This window comes from Dipodomys spectabilis, unplaced genomic scaffold (genome assembly GCF_019054845.1).
Source record: "Dipodomys spectabilis isolate Male_0828 unplaced genomic scaffold, ASM1905484v1 ptg000140l, whole genome shotgun sequence".
Taxonomy (NCBI): domain Eukaryota; kingdom Metazoa; phylum Chordata; class Mammalia; order Rodentia; family Heteromyidae; genus Dipodomys; species Dipodomys spectabilis.
This window is the reverse complement of record NW_024870817.1, coordinates 30,259,427-30,268,741: the sequence shown is the minus strand read 5'-3', so window position 1 is coordinate 30,268,741 and position 9,315 is coordinate 30,259,427.

Genomic DNA, 9,315 nt, shown 5'->3' with positions numbered 1-9,315 from the left:
AGCTAAGGATGCCTTGGACCAAGTTAATATAAAAGTGATGCAAAGAAGAAATTTAATTGTGATGGTTAATTGTCCAAGTATACATTTTCCAAAAAAGCTTAAAATGTCTGTTACAATATAGAATGACAGTGCATCCGTTTTTTAAAATTAAATTCCTTAGAAAATTATTACAATAAGTATGATTCAAAGACCACTTGACGGGGCTAAGTGTGAGTATCTGCCTAGCAATCATAGAGACCCTCAGTTCAAATTCTTGAGGGCCACTTAAATATTTATTTGTGACAGGTTTGTATTTATGATGTTTGGAAGTAAACTGCATTTAAATGCCAGCCAACAATGTTGGCAGATCCCAGTCTCTTCTTGTTTCCCTCCTTCTCCTGTCCTTATATAACTCTATCAAGTCAGATTTTCTCTAAACTCAATTTATTCTCCTGATTAACTGTGGGAGGCCCAGGGTGTGAGGACAACTCCTGAAGAAAAGTACATGGCTCACAGCCATATCGGTCCTGATAACACATCTCAACTGACAAATTTCACTTTATAACTGCCCCTAAGGAGAAGCTACAAAGTCAAGTTTTTCTGTAAACTCAAGGATCACACGATGACTCTCCCCTCCTCTTAAAGTTAACATGAATTTTATTTGTAGTTATCATAATTTTCAGTTAACATTAAATTTCATTTTCACTGCCAGTTTTAAGGTCAATTGAAGGCTAATACAGCAAAATGTTCCCAAGATTCAACCTCAAATTCATGTTGCTTGGATGCACCCCTGCATAATGATACCTTCCCTTTTGTTTTCATCATCTACTCCAAAAACTTAATGGCTTGAAACAACAATAAGTAGTAAGATAACAAATACCTCAGACTTGCTAAGCATACCCTCTACCACTGAGTTCTGCTCCTTAGCCTGGAGTCTCAGCTGGTGCTGAAAGATCTGATTCTAAGCTCCCTTGGTAGGTAGCCAGTTCTCTACTGGCTCTTTAGCTAAAAGCTTAAGTTTCTTGTCACAGAAGCCTCTCAGTGGGGCTTTGTGTACTTACTGGCAGCTGGCTTCCTCCAGAGCAAGCCATTCAAGAGAAAGCCTGAAAAGAAGGAAACCACAGTGCCTTTATGTAACTTGATCTTAACAAGTGACATACATCGTGTCTATCCCATTCTGTTCCTTACAAGTAAGTCTTTAGGTAGTCCCGTGTCCTTTCTGCATTCTGCAGGCTATTGTATTGCTAAGCTTTCTGTTCCAACACAAGAGTTCTATTCTCCAGTTTCCATTAAGATTCTCCTTATTCTCCAAGTGAGCCTCAAGTCTATACTTCTACTAACGATTATTTATTTATTCCAGTACTGAGGCTTGAAGCTTGCACTCAGGGAGTTCCATGTTTTGTGTGTGTGTGTGTGTGTGTGTGTGTGTGTGTGTGTGTGTGTGTGTGTGCCAGCCCTGGAGCTTGAACTCTGGGCCTGAATGCTGTCCTTGAGCTTTTGTGCTTAAGGCTAGCACTCTACCACTTGAGCCACAGCTCTACAACCAGCTTTTTGGTGGTTAATTGGAGATAAGAGTCTCACAGACTTTCCTGACTGGGCTGGTTTTGATCTTTCAGCCTCAGGTCTTACCCCCCTGAGTAGCTAGCATTACAGGTGTGAGCCACTTGTGCCCAGTTTACATCAGCTAGTTTTTAGCAAAAATGAATTAGCCATACAATATTAAGTGGCTCACAGAATCCTGTGATAGTTGAAGAATTTGGTGTGTGGCTGAAATTCCTTGAGTAATGGTTTCTGTTATGGCCAGGAAGCTCATACTTACTGGAGAAGCTGCTGCGACAATCCTAATTTTTAATTCTAGAACTATACCGTTCTGTCTCCAATCTGAACCAACAAAAGGATCACCTTATGTCTGGTCTCTGTTGCTACTTAACACATTTCTGAATTCAAACTTTCTGCCATCATATATATTACTAGCGAGTAAAGGCAGGGCACTGCAGCAGCAAGGGATCCTGGGAAATGTAGTTTTCTGGCCTGTCTTATTAGAAGGCTGTGAGGTGGATAGTGTCTGAGGGAGGCATTCAGGTTCTCAGGGAAAGGGTCAGTTCACTGAGATGAGCAAACAGCCCAGGAATTAAAGACATGTAATCATACCAGCCTAACTGCAAAAAAACAAAAGCAAAGACAAAACTGTACATGGCCAGGAAGAGCTCCCTTTGTTTCTCTGGTCTCAAGGCATAGCCACAAACAATCCCAAAATACTTGTTGCTGCAGTTATGAAGCCTGAATTTGGCTCCCTCTGCATGGAGGTGTAAACAGTGCTGTTGCCTCAAGGAAAAACAAGGCTTTAAAGTTCAATCTGCTTTGGCCACCACCAGCCTCTCTCCCCACTTTGCTCACAAACACCATGGAAAAGTTCCCACTTCCTTATCTGCTAAACAGTGCCATCTGGTGGAAATTCACACTCTTGTTCTCCAACACTCTAGCTTCCTCTAGAGATGAATAACATGTATATAATTTGAATAGTCATTGGATCTGTTCATGCAAACTGATACCCAGATTCTAAAAATAACACACAAAACAAAACTGAATCCATCTGGCAAAGTTTTGGTGCTCAAAGGCTGCTGTGATGTCTCAAAATGCAAAGATCTCAAAGCTAAACTTTTAAGACTTTTAAACCCTAACTCTCCAAATCGTGAGTCTCCACCCCCTCCTCACAAAGACTCATTGTCCATTCTCTTCCCACCTCCTCAATTTGAATATGAGACAGAGGAAAGTGAACTGGGGAATGTAATGGAAAAGGGATTTAATTTGAAGTGTCAATAGCCCCAGGAAGTGAGAGAGATTACTTGGTGAACAGAAAAGACCCTGGAGACCTAGCGCAGGATATACTGAGAGGGATGCCACCCATGTGAACAGAAGACAGGTGGGAGTTTGGGGACATGGTGACATTCTTGGAGATTACAACTGGCATTGGGTCTGTTCCCTGCCAAAGGAAAGAGTCTCAAAAAATGTGAGTTATACTTCTTACCAGCAAGTATAAGCATTTAGACTCTCAAGCCCAATGTCCAGGAGTCCACATTAAGTCCAGCCACTCACCCGCATATGCTAAATAAACAGACACAGTGAAGGCAAAGAAAGGATATTTATTACATGGCAACCATGGGAAGCAACATTTCAGTATATCTTCAGCCATCTTCAGGGGTACTGACATTGGCTTCAAGTTCAATAAGGAGAATTGGAAGCAGGAGTAAGAACATTTGCATAAGCACAAGCACAAGTCACTGTTGGATCAGACTTGTAATCCTGGCTATTCAGAAGGCTGAGATCTGAGGATTGTGATTCAAAGCCACAAATACTCAACTAGTAGAACACCAATCTTAAGTGAAAAAGCTAAGGTACAGTGCCCAGGCCCTGAGTTCAAGCCCCAGTACTATCACAGCCAATCAAAACAAAAACAATAGTCACAGGCATGTTCAGAGGTGATGTTAGGTTGTTTGTCTATTGTTTCAGGATTGGTACAAAAAAAAAAGAGTCAGTAATGCAAGAGCTTCTTCAAACACAAGTTACCAGTTCACACACTAAAATAAAAGAGTCATTAATGCCTGACAGGTGGTCCAACCATCGTGGATTCCAAGTGGCTGCCTGAGAGAATGGACTGGAGCACAAGGTCCCTTCCCAGGGCCAGCAATGAGACAGCCATGGTCCCCAAGTTCTTGGGGGTAGGAAGTTACTGAATTAACATTTGTGTGTGTGTGTGTGTGTGTGTGTGTGTGTGTGTGTGTGTGTGTGTGTGTGTGTGTGTGTGTGTGTGTGTGTGTGTGTATCCTAGGGCCTGAACTTAGGGCCTGCGCACTGTCCCTGAGATCTTTTTGCTCAAGGCTAGGGCTCTACCAATCAAGCCACAGCTCCACTTCCCACTTTTTAGTGGTTAATTGGAGATAAGAGTCTCATAGAACTTTCCTGCCTGCACTGGCTTCAAACCACAATCCTCAGATCTCAGCTTCCTGAGTAGCTAGGATTGTAGTTATGAGCCACCAGTGCCTGGCATAGCATTTGACTTCTGGGCAAAGGTTTTATTAGTCAGGGTAGGTAACTTAAATATCTTTTGTTTGTTGACCTACTTCTGGCTGGAATGAAGCCTACCATTAATTCTTACATGTATTACTTTAAAAAAACAAACAAAAACTTATTTAACTCTGGTGGTCACATAGGCTGTATGTTAGAAAGATTAAAGTCAGTGCTTTTTGTGTCTCTGAGATCTTACTCTCCATTTTCAATTCCCATTGCAGTTCTATCCCTCATGACTAACTACTGCCTACCATTCTTTCTCCCACTTTACCTCTCACCAGACAGCTACTCATCTGCTTTCTGAGTTGGCATTTTCTAGGATTATTTATAAATGGAAACATGCAGGATATTCCCTCTTTTGGAGGAGAGATCTGGGTTCTTTTCCTCAGCATAATTAAGACTCATCCATGTCATGTGTATCAACAGTGAGTCCTGTTTTGGCACTGAGGGGTATTCCATTGTGTGGAATTTGCTTGTGTATTTACCAATCGATGGGTATTAGTCCTGTAGGAGGCCACTGGATAAGATGAATGAGGAGACACCTGTTACTTTTATGAGCCTTGAACCACTACCATTGGCAGTGATCTTTTGGCAGTGCTACCCCTTTTTTAGTTGACATGTTATCATGTATGTCTCTGTATGTAAGTGTCCCCTTATCCAAGGGGAAGAGAACCATTACAAGATGGCAAATGGATAACAGAAATCGTAGATAGTCCTGAACCCTATGGTTTTTCTCACATGTATTTATGATAAAATCTAATTATGAATTAGGCACAGCATGAACTTCTAACAAAATTAAATAGCTATAACAATACATTATAATGAAAGATATGTGGATATGATTTTTTTCTGGAATGTTCTACTTAATATATTGGGACTCCAGTTGACATTAGGTAAATGAAACGGTGGGTGAGGATTATTGGACAGCCTCAGCCCTTGAAGACAGAAGTACTATTGTACAATTTCACATTCCTCTTGACACTGGAAGGGCAGGTGAGTTCTGGTGAGCCTGGGCCTCCTGGCTTGCTTCATTCTACATCCTTCCTCCTTTTCATCTTTTTCCTAGTCCCTTGGTTCTGTTTCCCCCTATGTCTAGTCAAAGTGAGATATGCTCACTTTCCATGGTATTGTGAACACTTGAACTTTCCTTCTGTCCTGCTTTGGCTCAGGCAGCTTTCTGCCCAGGAGTCTCTTGTCTCTTCAGTTGAGTTCCTTGGCTGCTGCTTCCCCCAGCCTTGCTGGTTTGTGAAGAAACAAACAGATCAATAATACAGAATTGATAGTCTCCATGCAGACCCTGGTAGACATAAGAATTTAATATATGCCAGAGGAAGCATCACAGATCAGGGAGGAGGTGAAGGATTGTCAACAAATAGCAGAGGAACAGTGGATGAGCTCCTTGACAGTGTGTGTGCGCGGATGGGGGGGACAACTTAGATAATTATCTAAGTCTTTCCCAGATTAATTCCAGTTTATCAAGGAGGTAAGTTCAAAAAAATCCAAAACTAGAGGGAATTCGATGCCAATATTTATTAAATCATTAGAAAAGGGAAGATGGTCCTTCTCTTAGGATATGCTCACAATGCAAACAAATTAGTAGTTTAAAAAAAATCTGTTAAATCAATGGAGGGGGTAACAAACCCTGACAAGAAAATGTATTTATTACCTTACTGATGTAACTGTAACCTCTCTGTACACCATCTTTACAAGAAAATAAAAATAAAAAAAATTTAAACTTCCACATCAAAAAATATCCCAAATGAGGGGCTGCGAATGTGGTTTAGTGGTAGAGTGCTTGCCTAGCATGTATGAAGCCCTGGGCTCAATTCCTCAGTACCACATAAACAGAAAAAGCCAGAAGTGGTGCTGTGGCTCAAGTGATATGTAGAGCGCTAGCCTTGGGCACAGAGAGGCTCAGGGACAGTGCCCAGGCTCTGAGTTCAAGGCCCAGGACTGGCAAAACACACACACACACACACACCAAAAAACCAAATGAAATCATGCTCTTTCAACTTAAAAAGCAAGCAAACAAAAAACCATTGTAGCAGCCAAGTGCCAGAGGCTCATGCCTATAATCCTAACTCCTGAGCAGTTAGGATACAGAGGATGGCAGTGTTGCAAGACTGGCCTAGGCAGAAAAACTCACAAGGCTCCATCTCCAAAATAACCAACAAAAAGCAAGAATAGAGGCATGGTTAAATGGTAGAATGCCAAACTCTTAGTATGGTCAAAAAAAAAAAAGGAAAGAAAAAGCAAAAACAAACAAAAAAAAAACAGAAACAAAAAAAAACATTGTGGTAAAGGCTAAGTATGGTAATTTCTGCTACTTGGAAGGCTTACTGGTCTGAGGATCTGATAGAAGAAGGCCTAACATAGGCTATCAGAGGTCTTGGGTAGAAGGATCTAGGTCTGAGGCTGGCCCAAACCAAACCAACAGACCCTACCTCAAAAACAAACTAGAAGCAAACTGAGAGCAGTGGTCAAATGGTAGAGCACTTGCTTATCCAGTGTGAACTCCAGAGTTCAATAACAAAATCCAGCATTCAGGAGGCTGAGGTAGGAGGATTTCATATTTTCCATTTGTTCTATGAAGCAAGACCACAACAAGAGAAGCATAGTAGTAGTAGTAGTGGTAGTGGTAGTAGTAGTAGTAGTAGTATTCGTAATAGAGAATACTGGTCCCAATAAATAAGTGCAGTGGTTAAGTGGGGATATGGACACACGTTCAACTTTTCTTGCTGCACTCATGTATGTGTGCAGATATGAAAGGCAATTAGAATACTTAATAAATACAGAATAATTACCTGTACACAGTCATGACCTGTGCAAATTTGTTTCTCAGTGGGTGCTCTCACAACAGGAGTCTGGGTGCTGATAAAGCTCCTCTTGACAGCCTCACTAGAGCCTGCATGTTAATCCCCTATGACAAGCTGCAAGGTAGGTGGGATTGGTCTGCTTTACAGAGGAAGGAAGTGAGGACAGAGGCACTGCTGGGCATCCTGAGAGTCGGAATTCCAAATCATCTCTGTCCATCCCCTTCCCACCCTGTCAGGCTGAACTCTGAAGTCCTTTACGTGGCCAAGAAAGGGGTGGCTTCTGTGGCTGCAGCCTGAATGTGGGAAGATTGCTCCCCTTGTAGCTAGCTCCCTAATCCTGAAGAAATGTATATGAGAAAATAGAATGACTTCACAGAGAGAAAAGTTGACTGAATCAAAGGTCAAAGAGCTAAGACCACACACACATGCACACACACACAAATGCACAAACACGCACACACGCACACATATATGCACCAGTCACTGTGACAGGAGTAAGTAGACCAGCAGGTGGTCAGGAAATTGTGGCCTACACAAGTTGCAGACCCCAGGATAAGCTGATAAATCAAAACCTACCTGACAATGCTGGAGGGGAAAGGAGGGAGGAGTGTAAGGATTACAAAAGAAAGAGGAAGTAAGAAAGACAAAAAGAATGAAATAAGAACAAGATCCTAAATCTTTGGCGCCTGGACTTTATAGAAAACAGAAAGGGCTGGGCCCCAATGCTCACGCCTGTAATCCTAGCTACTCTGGAGGCTGAGATCTGAGGATCTCAGTTCAAAGCCAGCTTGGGCAGAAAAGTCTGTGAGATTGTTATCTCCAATTAAACACCAGAAAACTGGGAGTGGCGCTGTGGCTCAAGCGGTAGAGCGCTTGCCTTGAGCTAAAGAGTTCAGGGACAGCGTCCAAGCCCAGAGTTCAAGCCCTTGACCAATCAAAAAAGAAAGAAAGATATTAAGAAAGAAAGAAAAGAAAAAGAAAGAAAGGAAGGAAGAAAGAAAGAAAGAAAGAAAGAGAAGGAAAGAAAGGAAAGAAAACAGGAAGGAGATCCACCAATCAGGTGGATCTTCAAGGACTCCCGTTCTCCTTTCTTCACCTGAGGCCAATCGCCAGAACAAAGAAGACAACCCAAGATGGCGGAGATGGGCTGAAGTGCTGTCTTATAGCATGCGTCTGCCGCTGTCCCCATGCTCACTCTCTTTCTCCGTCATATTTCTTTTCTAATAGACTTTTCTATCACCTTCACTATGTTTTGCATCCTGCTTGAATTTGTCTCTTTCCAGATACAAGGACCAGAACCGCTTAGCTGCTCCAAATTTCTGGTACTATATTGGGTGCATTGGCTGGGAAGTTAGGGATTAAATATGACTTTTCCTGACCAGATCAGTGAAAGTGACTAGAAGAGACAGGTGGCTGGTAGACGTTCTCTGTCCCCACCAGGCAATCTGGACTCCTCGTGGATTACAATCAAGGCATATTGTGGCTGGATGTCCAAAAGCCAGACTCCATCCTTCCTATAACCTGTATGGAGACTTGCGATAATTTTTTTTTTTTTTTTTTTTTTTTTTTTGTCGGTCATGGGGCTTGAACTCTGGGCCTGGGCGCTGTCCCTCAGCTCTTCAGCTCAAGGCGAGCGCTCTACCACTTGAGCTACAGCGCCACTTCCGGTTTTCTGGTGGTTTATTGGAGATAGGAGTCTCACGGTCTCTCCTGCCCGGGCTGGCTTTGAACCGCGATTCTCAGATCTCAGCCTCCTGAGTAGCTAGGATTACAGGCGTGAGCCACCAGCGCCCGGCTGACTTGCGATAATTTAATCCAGGTGCGTGCATGTGTGTGTGTGTGTGTGTGTGTGTGTGTGTGTATGTGCGCGTGCATGCATGCACACATTAGTGAGCCAGTATGAGCTTGAACTCAGGGCTTCTCGCTCCTGCTTAACTAATTTTTGCTTAAGGCTGGCACTCTACCACTTGAGCTATACCTCCATGTCTGGCTTTTATTGTTGGTTAATTGGAGAGAAGAGTCTCCTGGATTTGTCTTCCTGGGCTGACTTTGAACCAGGGTCCTCAGATTTCAGCCCCTTGAGTAGCTAGGATTACAGGTGTAAACCACCAGGGCTCAGAGTTAGGATGGGGCAGTTAGCACTGAAGAATGCCTGATCAGATCCACATACTAGGGATGATGAGTAGCCCCTGAAGCCCCTGAATCAAGAGCATAACCTGCAGAAGAAGGAATCAAATACTGGTTTTGAAATCAAGGAATAGAGGGTGGATCAATGAGCATAAGGATCTCTTAGAGCATTTGGTAACATGTGAGCTGAGAAGTGTTGCTGACTAGAAAGACTATGAGTGCTCACTGCTCTCCTACACAAATGAGTACCAGAAGTCGTCCAACCACCACCCCTCCCCCTACCTTGGGAGCAGCGCTTGACCTCTGCACATTCACTTGACCCTGT